Source organism: Pseudophryne corroboree, chromosome 3 (assembly GCF_028390025.1).
Source record: "Pseudophryne corroboree isolate aPseCor3 chromosome 3, aPseCor3.hap2, whole genome shotgun sequence".
Taxonomy (NCBI): Eukaryota; Metazoa; Chordata; class Amphibia; order Anura; family Myobatrachidae; genus Pseudophryne; species Pseudophryne corroboree.
Window position 1 is genome coordinate 779,796,319 of NC_086446.1, and position 17,193 is coordinate 779,813,511.

Consider the following 17,193-nt stretch of genomic DNA (forward strand, 5'->3'; position numbering starts at 1 on the left):
ATATACTACATATATACCCTACAGCGACCTGACCTGTGTTCCCAGCTCTATACATACTACATATATACTACATATATACCCTACAGCGACCTGACCTGTGTTCCCAGCTCTATACATACTACATATATACTACATATATACCCTACAGCGACCTGACCTGTGTTCCCAGCTCTATACATACTACATATATACTACATATATACCCTACAGCGACCTGACCTGTGTTCCCAGCTCTATACATACTACATATATACTACATATATACCCTACAGCGACCTGACCTGTGTTCCCAGCTCTATACATACTACATATATACTACATATATACCCTACAGCGACCTGACCTGTGTTCCCAGCTCTATACATACTACATATATACTACATATATACCCTACAGCGACCTGACCTGTGTTCCCAGCTCTATACATACTACATATATACTACATATATACCCTACAGCGACCTGACCTGTGTTCCCAGCTCTATACATACTACATATATACTACATATATACCCTACAGCGACCTGACCTGTGTTCCCAGCTCTATACATACTACATATATACTACATATATACCCTACAGCGACCTGACCTGTGTTCCCAGCTCTATACATACTACATATATACTACATATATACCCTACAGCGACCTGACCTGTGTTCCCAGCTCTATACATACTACATATATACTACATATATACCCTACAGCGACCTGACCTGTGTTCCCAGCTCTATACATACTACATATATACTACATATATACCCTACAGCGACCTGACCTGTGTTCCCAGCTCTATACATACTACATATATACTACATATATACCCTACAGCGACCTGACCTGTGTTCCCAGCTCTATACATACTACATATATACTACATATATACCCTACAGCGACCTGACCTGTGTTCCCAGCTCTATACATACTACATATATACTCTACAGCGACCTGACCTGTGTTCCCAGCTCTATACACTACATATATACTACATATATACCCTACAGCGACCTGACATGTGTTCCCAGCTCTATACATACTACATATATACTATATATATACCCTACAGCGACCTGACATGTGTTCCCAGCTCTATACATACTACATATATACTACATATATACCCTACAGCGACCTGACCTGTGTTCCCAGCTCTCTACATACTACATATATACCCTACAGCAACCTGACATGTGTTCCCAGCTCTATACATACTACATATATACTACATATATACCCTACAGCGACCTGACATGTGTTCCCAGCTCTATACATACTACATATATACCCTACAGCGACCTGACCTGTGTTCCCAGCTCTATACATACTACATATATACCCTACAGCGACCTGACCTGTGTTCCCAGCTTTATACATACTACATATATACTACATATATACCCTACAGCGGCCTGAAATGTGTTCCCAGCTCTATACATACTACATATATACTACATATATACCCTACAGCGACCTGACATGTTTTCCCAGCTCTATACATACTACATATATACTACATATATACCCTACAGCGACCTGACCTGTGTTCCCAGCTCTATACATACTACATATATACCCTACAGCGACCTGACCTGTGTTCCCAGCTCTATACATACTACATATATACTACATATATACCCTACAGCGACCTGACATGTGTTCCCAGCTCTATACATGCTACATATATACTACATATATACCCTACAGCGACCTGACCTGTGTTCCCAGCTCTATAAATACTACATATATACTACATATATACCCTACAGCGACCTGACATATGTTCCCAGCTCTATACATACTACATATATACTACATATATACCCTACAGCGACCTGACCTGTGTCCCCAGCTCTATACATACTACATATATACTACATATATACCCTACAGCGACCTGACCTGTGTTCCCAGCTCTATACATACTACATATATACTATATATACACCCTACAGCGACCTGACCTGTGTTCCCAGCTCTATACATACTACATATATACTACATATATACCATACAGCGACCTGAACTGTGTTCCCAGCTCTATACATACTACATATATACTACATATATACCCTACAGCGACCTGACATGTGTGTTCCTAGCTCTATACATACTTCATATATACTACATATATACCCTACAGCGACCTGACCTGTGTTCCCAGCTCTATACATACTACATATATACTACATACATACCTTACAGCGACCTGACATGTGTTCCCACCTCTATACATACTACATATATACCCTACAGCGATCTGACATGTGTTCCCAGCTCTATACATACTACATATATATTACATATATACCCTACAGCGACCTGACCTGTGTTCCCAGCTCTATACATACTACATATATATTACATATATATCCTACAGCGACCTGACCTGTGTTTCCAGCTCTATACATACTACATATATACTACATATATATCCTACAGCGACCTGACCTGTGTTCCCAGCTCTATACATACTACATATATATTACATATATACCCTACAGCGACCTGACCTGTGTTCCCAGCTCTATACATACTACATATATATTACATATATATCCTACAGCGACCTGACCTGTGTTTCCAGCTCTATACATACTACATATATACTACATATATATCCTACAGCGACCTGACCTGTGTTCCCAGCTCTATACATACTACATATATACCCTACAGCGACCTGACGTGTTCCCACCTCTATGCATACTACATATATACCCTACAGTGACCTGACCTGTGTTCCCAGCTCTATACATACTACATATATACTACATATATACCCTACAGCGACCTGACCTGTGTTCCCAGCTCTATACATACTACATATATACTACATATATACCCTACAGCGACCTGACATGTGTTCCCAGCTCTATACATACTACATATATACTACATATATACCCTACAGCGACCTGACCTGTGTTCCCAGCTCTATACATACTACATATATACTACATATATATCCTACAGCGACCTGACCTGTGTTCCCAGCTCTATACATACTACATATATACTACATATATACCCTACAGCGACCTGACCTGTGTTCCCAGCTCTATACATACTACATATATACTACATATATACCCTACAGCGACCTGACCTGTGTTCCCAGCTCTACACATACTACATATATACTATATATATACCCTACAGCGACCTGACCTGTGTTGCCAGCTCTATACATACTACATATATACTACATATATACCGTACAGCGACCTGACCTGTGTTCCCAGCTCTATACATACTACATATATACTACATATATAACCTACAGCGACCTGACATGTGTTCCCACCTCTGTACATACTACATATATACTACATATATACCCTACAGCGACCTGACCTGTGTTCCCAGCTCTATACATACTACATATATACCCTACAGCGACCTGACCTGTGTTCCCAGCTCTATACATACTACATATATACTACATATATACCCTACAGCGACCTGACATGTGTTCCCAGCTCTATACATACTACATATATACTACATATATACCCTACAGCGACCTGACCTGTGTTCCCACCTCTATACATACTACATATATACTACATATATACCCTACAGCGACCTTACATGTGTTCCCACCTCTATACATACTACATATATACCCTACAGCGACCTGACCTGTGTTCCCAGCTCTATACATACTACATATATACTACATATATACCCTACAGCGACCTGACCTGTGTTCCCAGCTCTATACATACTACATATATACTACATATATACCCTACAGCGACCTGACATGTGTTCCCACCTCTATACATACTACATATATACCCTACAGCGACCTGACCTGTGTTCCCAGCTCTATACATACTACATATATACTACATATATACACTACAGCGACCTGACCTGTGTTCCCAGCTCTATACATACTACAAATATACTACATATATACCCTACTATACATACTACAAATATACTACATATATACCCTACAGCGACCTGACCTGTGTTCCCAGCTCTATACATACTACATATATACCCTACAGCGACCTGACCTGTGTTCCCAGCTCTATACATACTACATATATACTACATATATACCATACAGCGACCTGACATGTGTTCCCACCTCTATACATACTACATATATACCCTACAGCGACCTGACCTTTGTTCCCAGCTCTATACATACTACACACATATACTACATATATACCCTACAGCAACCTGACCTGTGTTCCCAGCTCTATACATACTACACACATTTACTACATATACACCCTACAGCGACCTGACCTGTGGTCCCAGCTCTATACATACTACATATATACTACATATATACCCTACAGTGACCTGAGATGTGTTCCCACCTCTATACATACTACATATATACTACATATTTACCCTACAGCGACCTGACATGTGTTCCCACCTCTATACATACTACATATATACCCTACAGCGACCTGACCTGTGTTCCCACCTCTATACATACTACATATATATCCTACAGCGACCTGACATGTGTTCCCAGCTCTATACATACTACATATATATCCTACAGCGACCTGACCTGTGTTCCCAGCTCTATACATACTACATATATACCCTACAGTGACCTGACATGTGTTCCCAGCTGTATACATTCTACATATATACTACATATATACCCTACAGCGACCTGACCTGTGTTCCCAGCTCTATACATACTACATATATACTACATATATATCCTACAGCGACCTGACCTGTGTTCCCAGCTCTATACATACTACTTATATACTACATATATACCCTGCAGCGACCTGACCTGTGTTCCCAGATCTATACATACTACATATATACTACATATATACCCTACAGCGACCTAACATATGTTCACAGCTCTATACATACTACATATATACTACATATATACCCTACAGCGACCTGACCTGTGTTCCCAGCTCTATACATACTACATATATACCCTACAGCGACCTAACATGTGTTCCCTGCTCTATACATACTACATATATACTACATATATACCCTACAGCGACCTGACATGTGTTCCCTGCTCTATACATACTACATATATAACCTACAGCGACCTGACGTGTTCCCAGCTCTATACATACTACATATATGCTACATATATATCCTTCAGCGACCTGACATGTGTTCCCAGCTCTATACATACTACATATATATCCTACAGCGACCTGACATATGTTCCCAGCTCTATACATGCTACATATACACTACATATATACCCTACAGCGACCTGACATGTGTTCCCTGCTCTATACATACTACATATATACCCGACAGCGACCTGACATGTGTTCCCAGCTCTCTACATACTACATATATACTACATATATATCCTCCAGCGACCTGACGTGTGTTCACAGCTCTATACATACTATATATATCCTGCACAGCGACCTGACATGTGTTCCCAGCTCTATACATACTACATATACACAACATATATATACCGTACAGTGACCTGACATGTGTTCCCAGCTCTATATATACTACATATATACTACATATATATCCTCCAGCGACCTGACGTGTGTTCACTTCTCTATACATACTACATATATATCCTGCACAGCGACCTGACATGTGTGTTCCCAGCTCTTTACATACTACATATATATCCTCCATCGACCTGACATGTGTTCCCGGCTCTATACATACTACATATATACTATATATATATGTCCTCCAGCGACCTGACATGTGTTTTCCCAGCTCTATACATACTACATATATACAACATATATATCCTCCAGCGACCTGACGTATTCCCAGCTCTATACATACTACATATATACTACATATATATCCTGCACAGCGACCTGATGTGTGTTCCCAGCTCTATGCATACTACATATATATCCTCCAGCAACCTGACGTGTTCCCGCCTCTATACATACTACATATATACTACATATATATCCTCCAGCGACCTGACCTGTGTTCCCAGCTCTATACATACTACATATATACTACATATATACCCTACAGCGACCTGACATGTGTTCCCAGCTCTATACATACTACATATATACTACATATATACCCTACAGCGACCTGACCTGTGTTCCCAGCTCTATACATACGACATATATACTCTACAGCGACCTGATGTGTGTTCCCAGCTCTATACATACTACATATATACTACATATATACCCTACAGCGACCTGACATGTGTTCCCAGCTCTATACATACTACATATATATCCTACAGCGACCTGACATGTGTGTTCCCAGCTCTATACATACTACATATATACTACATATATATCCTGCACAGCGACCTGACATGTGTTCCCAGCTCTGTACATACTACATATATACCCTACAGCGACCTGACCTGTGTTCCCAGCTCTATACATACTACATATATATCCTCCTGAGACCTGACATGTGTGTTCCCAGCTCTATACATACTACATATTATACAACATATATATCTTGCACAGCGACCTGACATGTGTGTTCCCAGCTCTATACTATCTATCTATCTATCTATCTATCTATCTATCTATCTATCTATCTATCTATCTATCTATCTATCTATCTATCTATCCTACAGCGACCTGACATGTGTGTTCCCAGCTCTATACATACTACATATATACTACATATATACCCTACAGCGACCTGACTGCTGCTCATACATACATGTCCTCATACATACGTATATACAGCCCTGCTGTTGTGTGTGACATACATGATGTGCTCATACATGTGTGCATGGCATGCCATCACCCAGCTCCATACATATTTATATACTACTTACATATCCTACAGCTCCGCACAGCGAGCACTGTTGGTAACGTACTTACATGTGTACGTACATGCATAGATGGCGTGCCCTCCCCTAGCTATATACACATATATGTATATATTTACTTCCTATATATATATCCTGCAACTCTGCACAGCGAGCCCCCTGCTGTGTGCAACATACATGAATGCATACATACATGTAGAGATGACGTGCCCTCACTCAGCTATATACTACTTATACATATTACACCTCTGTGCAGTGCCCCTTGTGTGTATCATATACATACATGTGTGCATGGTGTGGCCTCAACCAGCTATATACATACATACACACACAATCAGCTATATATACTAGAAGTCAGCACTGTGACCTCTGTGTGTAACACACACACACACACACACACACACACACACACACACACACACACACACACACACACACACACACACACACCATATCTATCTATCTATCTATCTATCTATCTATCTATCTATCTATCTATCTATCTATCTATCTATCTATCTATCTATCTATCTATCTATCTATTATATCATCTATCTATCTATCTATCTATCTATCTATCTATCTATCTATCTATCTATCTATCTGTCCATTTTCTATCTATCTATCTATCTATCTATCTATCTATCTATCTACTACTTAATATACATATAGAATATATACATATAGAATATACTGTCACCTACATAATACTCATATGTGGTCACCTACTGTATATATTACTCCTATAATACTCTCATTACTTGTATATTCTACTATAGAGGCACCATACATACATACATAGTATATACACATGCTCGCTACTTGTATGTATAGAATGGTGTAACATATAATGCAGTATATCACTGTATGGAGTCACGCTGCCGGGCGCCTCTCTGTCATGTAATTGCTGTGTGCATATATACTGTATAGATATATATATTGTGTGTGATATGAATATGCAGTTATTAGCTTGATGACATCAGACCATGTACATTGTATGTTATGCTGCGGCTCTGTGCCCGCGCTCTCCTCTATCTGTCTCTCCCCGTCCTCTTGGGGCTGCCATGGTTTGCATACTCTGTGCTTCTGTTCCTTGCCTCTCAGTCATCAGGACGGCGGTGACTTTTGCTTTCTCTATGTCAGTGCTCTGTCAGTTCCTCAGAGGGTCTGGGAAAAAGTTGGTTCTGCGTCCTCGTCGGCTCCCTCCTAACAAGGAGTCCCATTATCATGTGGGAACGGGCACCACCCAGCACCACCCCCAAACATAGGCCTCATACTCTGGTTCAAAGTAACATAAGACAACGTGTAAAGGTTTAATTTGTGTCAGTGGAGTTGTATCTGAGCGAGGGCCTGCCTGTGTCTCTGGCAAATGGTAACCACGAGCCCTATTGTGCTTCTCATCTCCTCGTTATTTGTGCACATGTGTGTGCGAGTATACCGTGTGGGGTTCCCGCGCATGTAACCCCTCCCTCCCCCCAAATATTTCATATATGTAGATAAGGGGCTGATGGCTTGATCGGAGATGCATTCTGTTGTGTGTCAGTCTGGTGGAATGCAGTGACCCTGGGAACACGCTCTATATTTTACCTGGGTGACATTCCTAAAGTCACACTGACCTGTATTCGCTGGCTGTGGGGAATTGGCAAGTCCCAAAGGGCTTATTGAATTCAAATTGTTGGCAGATAGGTTTCAGGACCTTCTGCCTGTGCAATGGATTGTGTTACTGAAATCCTCATTTTACTGGAAGCTCTAAAAAAACCCTATCAGGTCTATTTACACACCTGTACGATCCCTGGAAAGGCTGACATGTGGTACACACTTATTGATGTGCAAAATCTGAGAAACAATGGTATATATATATATATTTTATTAATTTTGAAATGAGATGTACGCTCCTTTTTTTGTGAAATATTTCTGTGTATTGTATGAAATTACATTTATTTTGCAAGCGCTGCACTGTGTTCCGTCTGTATTGCGATCTGGCCCCATACCCACCGAGTTCCATTCTGAGGAGGAAACAGGATCATTTCGTAGCACTTCTGGCCCTAAACGTGTCCGTGTTTAATTGTTTTCGAAACACACCGGTCCACTCGATAAACAGCTTATTTAATTGCATCATTGAAATAGTCTGTTTAGTGAATCGGGATGAGAAGACAGTCTGCACGCTAGTATTCCGATTCTTTGTGTTATTTACTGAACAGTTATTGTGACCTTTGAATTGGCTTTTGCACATGATCTATCCATAGACATCGATCCTTTTTTTTTTTTTTTTGTATTTTGTAAGCAAAGTGGAAAATGATTGGATATCATCGTGACAGCATACCATGAATAATACATTACATAAGTATACTCGCGTAACTTGCAAGAGTCTTATAAAACCGTAGCGATTTAATGTGTCCGTCCGGGGTTGCTGCTCCATGTTAATCAGCTGCAAAGGGGGTAATCTGATTCGGTCGCAGGGACTATTGTGGCAGTCGGGTAAATTCCTGTCCTTTGTTCAGAGTTTGGCTATTGACAAATGCATCCTAGGAATTATTCCTGTTGTGTAGGGAAAGCTGGCTGGAAGTAATAAGGTTTAACGTATGTTTGGCATTTAAGGAGTAAATGCACCTCTGCTAATTTCTGGATCATTTTACCCCAGCAGCGCGGGAAATAAATGTGGCTTTAATATAGCGGTGCATCGTTTGCTCCAATCTCCGTCTGTTTTATCATCTGTCAGATGTCTCTCCGGCCGTCCTACTTTTTTTTTGTTTCTTGAAGGACTGTCTTATAAACCTCCGACAACAAAAGGATTTGACACACTTTCACGCTCTGCTTGCCTCAGTCTGCACTCCAGTGACGGTTGTGGCTCTTAAGGGGTTAAGACGTTTGCGGTTTCTCCGTCGGACCTCCCTGTAAAGTAATAGTTTAACCCATTAGCCCCAGGCCCTCTCTCTTTCCGCAAAGTGTTTTTTAAACACTACTAGATGTGTGTGGAAGCCCACTCCCCCCCACCCCTACTAATGCAACGTGACATTACTGTAATTACACAGATCATTACATTTTAAATGCAGAACAATTTCACGTCGATCGGAGCGCAACAGAACAGGTGTCCTGCGACCCCTTACTGTCTTCTGTCCGGAAAATAAAAATGGGGGCACGGCGGGTAGGGGTGTCTGTCTTTGGGTTATTGTTACTTTTTAGTTTTTTTTGTTTTCTTTTTGCTGCCGTTTGATCAGAGGAGAAGTCCGTTTGGTACGGCACCCGGGAAGCGTGCATAAGACAGCTGTAAAATCGGTTTCCCAGAATTATTTTATTTTAATAGTAGTTTTTGTAATTCAGCTCTGTGGCTCTTCCTATTGTCACATCATTAAGTGTCCCTTATGTGAGTCTGGATTCAATGAGGGGGACAATCTCGCACCCGCAATGGAAAAAATAAAATAAAAAATGAAGGAACAGAAATAGCAGAGAATATCAGTCTTGTGTTTTTCCATGTCCCATTTCTGTTTTATTTCCAGCATCTTATGTTTCACCATACACACAGTTGTATAGAGCACAATTCCTGATATGTCCGTTGCTTTTATTGCCCTTATTTGTTGTCAGTTTCCTCTCCATATATGTAATATATATTTATTCATTTTTTATTTTATTTTAGTCTGTTATACCTCTTACCGTTTATAAATAATTATCTTGGTGTGGTTCATATTGCAAAAGCTTAGATGCAGTTTAAGATGTTAAATCCTGTTTCTTGAATCCCAATTTATCTATCTATCTATCTATCTATCTATCTATCTATCTATCTATCTATCTATCTATCTATCTATCTATCTATACCGTTTGCTATCTATTTATCTATCTATCTATCTATCTATCTATCTATCTATCTATCTATCTATCTATCTATCTATCTATCTATCTATCTATGTAGACTGTTTGCAATAGCATATCTATCTATCTATCTATCTATCTATCTATCTATCTATCTATCTATCTATCTATCTATCTATCTATCTATCCCGTATACAATAGCATACCTATCTATCTATCTATCTATCTATCTATCTATCTATCTATCTATCTATCTATCTAGATTGTTTGCAATAGCATATCTATCTATATATCTATATCTATCTATCTATATATATATATATATATATATATATATATATATATACAAATTATTTCTAAGGTTGTAAATACACTTTGTTGAATCATTGTGCAGTTTCATATATATATATATATATATATATATATATATATAAAAATTGGAAGCAGTCCACCTGGCGATAACCAGGGAGGTAACGATCTAAAACTGTCCTCTCCATTAATACCATATCTTTGTTAGCCGTGCGGCATTATCCGTGTCGGCTGTGTCAGCCTAATAGTACATTCACTGCTGGAGCAATAAATGAACCAAGTTTCCAGATCCCACGGAACAGAGAACGCTGCGGCTCTTTGAGAGACCCCCTCTGCTGTCTCTGCTGTAATCTGTGTCTCGTCCCCTCATATACTGCTCCGTCTGTGTAACTGTAACCCACAGCGTACAGCAAGGAATTTGTCTCTTCACCCCACATTCAGCTCCCCAGACCCTCTCTGTCGGGTGCTAACTGTTACACTCACACACCACACAGGAGACGGCCACTGTGTTAAAACATAGCATTTCAGGGCTGCGCTGCACCTCTAGCATTATACAATTACACTTTAGAATTTGGAGTATTTTGCCTCCCCCCCTCTTTATATTGTGAGTGTATCGCTGTCTAATATCCCCTACCCCCTGCTACACCCCTTATAAAATAGGAGGGGGTGCAGGAATAGTATGTACTGGGATGCGGAGGTGGGAGGGAGGGGCGTTGGGGGAGCATGTGGACGTGTGTTCCCCAAAACAAAAGGATGGTGCAGCCTGTGGAAGTGTAGGTTGTCGGATGGTTCCACCAGCAGCCCTGCGATCAGATTATAGGGAAGTGACAGCTGTGAGTCCTTGTCTGGCCGCTGCTCTCTCCTCATAGCTAGAATTCACAGGGCTCTGTCCCAGCTGTCCTGCAAGTTATGTGGAAGTGGCATTATTGGCCATTCAGGATGGGAGCAAATGTTTTCATATGCAGGAAGGTCCTGATGCTGTGTTACTGGGAGGAACCGCGCAAACAGGATTTTACTGTCACCTTTTGTTTCGCTAAATCCCTGGTTTTGCCATTGTACGTATCTCAGTGCTGTATATGTTAGTGCATTGCATATGACTGAGAATAATTACACCTGCCATCAGAATATAAAGGCTTGATAAATTGTGACATATATCTGTAACCTTTTGTCTCTGTCCGTGATGCGTGGTATTCTTACAGTCGGGCTTCGGTGGTATAAAAGTGGCGTCACACCGGATTTCCACCAGGCAGGTTTTGCAGCAGTGTTTCAAGTCGCTTTTCACTAATTATGCGTTTATTTCAATTCTAAATACCTGCGCATAAAAGATACCTTTATATTAAATACTTACCAGAAGTATCATTGGCATTTGTCAACGAACGCCCCAATACATATCTTCTAAAAATAGGAAAACAAAGGGAATTCTTTAATTATATTGTATGATGAGGGTTGTGGATAATGTCCACATTTGTACAACGGAAGCCGTTCGCGTATTAAAGCAAATCTAATGCACTGATCTAATATAACCAGCAAGGATTTATATGATTTCATATCTCAAATCCAAGGATAGCCGGGCAATCGTTAAAGAAGCCTGTGTGTGTGTGTGTGTGTGTGTGTGTATATCTATCAATCTGTCTATCTATACATATATCAGTATATCTATATCTATCTATCTATCTATCTATCTATCTATCTATCTATCTATCTATCTATCTATCTATCTATCTATCTATCTATCTATCTGTCTGTCTATCTATCTATCTATCTATCTATCTATCTATCTATCTATCTATCTATATTAATTACCACTTTTTTGCATTCATTGGTCTTTAAAAAATAACCTAATTTTTCTATGTGTTTTTTTTTTAATTTTAATCTATCCATTTAATCAAGAAGATATTGACTAGACACCAATGTGCTAAGAATATATTGCTTTGTGGACTGTGTATATAATTGCAGTGCACCAATATATTTACAGATCTACCTCCAAATCATACCTAACGACAGAATGGACAGTGTCTAGTACCCTCCAGCCTCTTACCGACTGGCTTATTCCTGTGTGTGCAATTACTCTGTCCGTCTCTTGTATGTCCTCTTTCTCCTACTGTGCAAAAGTTGCAATTGTCTTAAAATAAACATTCTGTTTTTTGCAGCTGAAACATTGTATTAAGACTGAGCTGTATGTTTGTCACTGTCAGGAAAAGCCTCCTTTGCTATAGGTAATAAGCTGCTGGGTTTTAAATAAAGTACGTGACCATTTTATCCCGCATTCCTGGTAATACGTTTTTACCACTCCATCCGGTCTGCAAAAATATGTTGGCAATTTGGCCGGAGGGGAGAGAAATGTCAGGCGGTGTGCTTTGTATGGGGCGATTGCGTAATAAACGTTGCATTTCAGGTATTTTACGCGGTGATGACATTGTGCGTAAGAATGTGGCAGTTGTTACTTTTCCACGTGGGTTTCCTCACATCCGGCTCCAGTCGGGATTAGGCCCCGGCGCCCGGGTTTTTACATCACAAACGCCTTCAGTGGCCGCCTCGTGGCCTAATGTCACGAATGTAAATGTGACGCCTTGTAAGGATTTATAGTGCTTAATTGCTTTGAGCTGTGAATGACCACAGGTTGCCACACTGAGTAATGTTCACTGAAAGGAAAACCTTGTTTGCGAACAGTAAATCACTCGCATATTTGTGCAGTGATTCAAATGGAGCTCAGGCCTCTCCCATCTCAACATGTGGTAAATTGTAATGTCAATGACTTGCAGATGCACCGTGCAGTGAGACGATGAGAACTCAAATACTGGATATGTACCGGGGGGAATAACAAGATCTCTGTACACTGGGCCGGAATCTTAAACTTGTGTTTATATATAAAATGACGACTAGTTGAACACTGGTTCCTTGCAGTATTTTTGGGTGAAAATATCCGTAGTTCGATTATTAATCTGCTTCCAACTGCCACTTTGCAGTGAAAGCTACATACTGGACTTAAAATGATGTTGTCATGGAGATCTGAACTGTTTTTTATTTTATAAAGGGTTTTATGCAAAGTTTGCCTCCCATCCAGACCGCCGGAAGAATTATTCCATTTTCTGTTAGTCACAGTGCATAATGCACACGGATTTGACCAGGAAACATCTTGATTGCTGATATATTTCATTCCTCGGTTTTGTGTTTCTTGCAGCAGACATATGGTCTGAGCGGCGGACGGGCCAGGTGGCGGATGGTTCCCACCTGGAGCTCAGCTGAGGCTCTGCGGCCTCTACCTGGGATGATCAGGAGTGCCGGGTCTTTCCTACAGGGCTGCGTCTGGGCCGCTGGGAACAGCCCTGGCTAATGATTAGCCACACGGGGAGAGAAATGACAGTTTCAGTGTGAGCGGAGACACATTTCCCGATAGGGTTGTGTATACAAATAGGACTCTGCATACTGGGCAGCCTGGCTCCGCTCCATATTTGTTCTGTGCGTTCTGTTTCCTAGAAATCAGGGAGTTCTGTGTTATTTATCTTTTCCACCAATAGTTCAAGCCTAATGCTATCCCTGTATTTATATTTGGATTTATTCTACACATGGATATATGCTGCAGGAAATGAACATTTTGGGGCGACGTACAGTTGTTTATCACAGTGCTGGGAGATGCCGGGCGCCCAACAGAGCAATTCAATTGTTGTGCCTGCCGGCAGTGGCGTTTCAGCCCGCGAGCTGAAATGTGCAAAAAGTGACCCGTTTGGGGCGACCCAGACGGTACTTTTCTCGTTTCATCCGTTAGTTTAGTCGGGTTTTATGCGGCTAAACCTGATCTTTTTGGGTTTGATATTAAAAAACAATTGAATATTGACCCCAATCTCCCGTCACTTTAGATCAGAGATCGGGTGCTATAAAACAATTGAATCTCCCCCGAATGATTGAATGTTACATTACAGTGAATACCGTATTTACTATGTATCATCCCAATGGGTCCTGCTAAAGGGAATGGCTGACAGAGTGGGGTCTCAGGAGACCTCCCTTTTTATTTGCTGTTAGCCCAGGTGAAGGTACAGTTTTATGAGGGGGAAATTGCTGTGTTGCGGCAATTACATTTTCATTCACCAGAAACCCATTTTTTTTTATTTTCTGTCTGTTTTCTTTGCATTTTTCTGGGGCATTGGCCGTAATATTAGTCATTATGTGACTGAAAATGTAAGCTGCTTTATACAATAGGAAATATGTACTGGAAACGTTCCCCAGCATATATGTAAATGTCTCAGGACAACGTTTTAGCCAAAGAGGCTGATTTTTTTTCTGCATGTTGGCATCAACCCTCATTGTGTGTTAGCCTACTGAAGGACAGTGCATCGGGCCTCTCCAAAATGGCCGCAAACTAAGGACAATAGTTTGCTGAGTAGAACACTGTGAATATTGGAATTAACATATATCTCTGTATATATCACAAGGTTCTTTACCATATTGTGTGAGTTTATACTTTTAGGTTGAGCGGCCCTTTTAAATAGTGTTTTTCTTTCCACATACTTACACAATTCTGCATATTATTATTATTATTATTATAAGACTCTTCACCAGGATCACAGGCATCCTCATTAAATGGGCGAGTAATAGTGGCGATATGAATATTTATTTGCTTCCAGTGCCGCTTATTCCTGGATGCTGTAGAGTCTTCCCCTCATCTGTTGGATTGTGCCTCATTAATACCCGGCAGTGCTGTACGGGGGAGAAAATGTGGCATAATGTGATGGGTAACAGCCACCTGTACTGTCAGGTCAGACCATCCTGGTGTAGAGGTAATGCTGCCATAAATACAGGTCCTGGGTATTCGCAAATACATGAACCGAATTACTTTGCTGTACCAGTGAGCTGACACTCATTTAGCTGTTGATGGCAACCTGCGTTTAATTAGCTGGATGTGACCCCCACAACATTCTCATCAAAGTTTAATAACTGAGTTCTGATTATGGGGCTCATTAATCAACGAGTGATAAAACTCGTGAACTATAAATGGTGCCCAGCCAATCAGCTCCCACCTGTCATGTGTTCAGCTCCTGTCATGTGTTTGAAAAATTACAGTTGGAAGCTGATTGGCCGGATAACCATATATCATTCGCAACAAGCTTTATCACTTGTTGATAAATGGGCCCCCTGTACATATCTACTTACTGTCTTTATATCAGTCACCCCACGTATTTTAATGGCTAATGGGATCTCAGTGTAGCGTCTGGTACATGCCGGCTAGTGATGGGCACACTGCACTTTTTGCCCTAAAATCTCCCATTTTCATGTATACACTCATTGGGGTCAATTCTATTCAGCGACAGTTGAATAGCGCCGGGAGTTAGCTCCCGGCGCTATTCAATACAGCGCCAAGTGACACCAATTGTCGGGAATTCTTCTCTCACCCCCGGGGGAGGAGAGAAGGAACCCGACAAAAGTGCTGCTGCGCGGCCGGCGCAAGGCTGATTCTGTCGGGAATCAGCATCGCGCCGAGGAGTTAAGTCGGAGAATGCCCGTTCTCCCGACAATTCAACCTAAGTCGGCGAGAACGGACATTCGCTGACTTAACATGAGCTGAATTGAATAGCGATGGGAGCTAACTCCCGGCGCTATTCAATTGTCGCTGAATAGAATTGACCCCAATGGAAGTAAAAAAGGAATTGCTGATGTATTGCTGAATTGTCCTTCGTGTTTGTATGAGTTTCCCCATACACGTGACACCATGCATAATAATATATTTATTACTGAAGTCATTCCCATGGTCTGTCAGGGTAGGTGTTGCCTCCCGTTTCGTTTCAGTCCTTGTAAAAATGGTAATCCGTAATGTAGTATCAGCTCACCCAGGGTTGTAGGCAAACACTGATCCAGGGAGAGGCTGCACACATTGGGATCATCCGAGGTGGCACCATGGTACCTCGTCGTGATTGTTTTCCCCAGAATGCAGACTCCTGGCACCTCACTCTTAATGAGATCAGTTACAGTAGATTCCTGTACATAGTCCACGCCAAGGTGTATTCTGTGTGAAAGGGACATTCTGCTGAAACGGTGCCCTTCTGCATTATAGTTAGATAATTATTTATTATTTATTTATTAACAGTTTCTTATATAGCGCAGCATATTCCGTTGCGCTTTACAATTAGAACAACAGTAATAGAACAAAACTGGGTAAAAACAGACAGACAGAGGTAGGAAGGCCCTGCTCGCAAGCTTACAATCTATAGATAATAACCTTTAGACGTGCCAAGTTCATGGCTGTCTTGGGTTACTTATTGCAGCGATATTGGGCAGCTGGACTCAGTACCATAGTGTGCTCCCAGAATGACCCTC

The 17,193-nt window shown here is 40.9% G+C and overlaps 1 protein-coding gene across 39 annotated transcripts in view; it reads left to right on the forward strand.

Annotated features, from left to right (window-relative positions):
- The window catches only part of TCF7L2 (transcription factor 7 like 2), a 262,286-nt gene that overhangs the window by 4,500 nt on the left and 240,593 nt on the right, over nucleotides 1-17,193 (forward strand). The window lies entirely within an intron of this gene.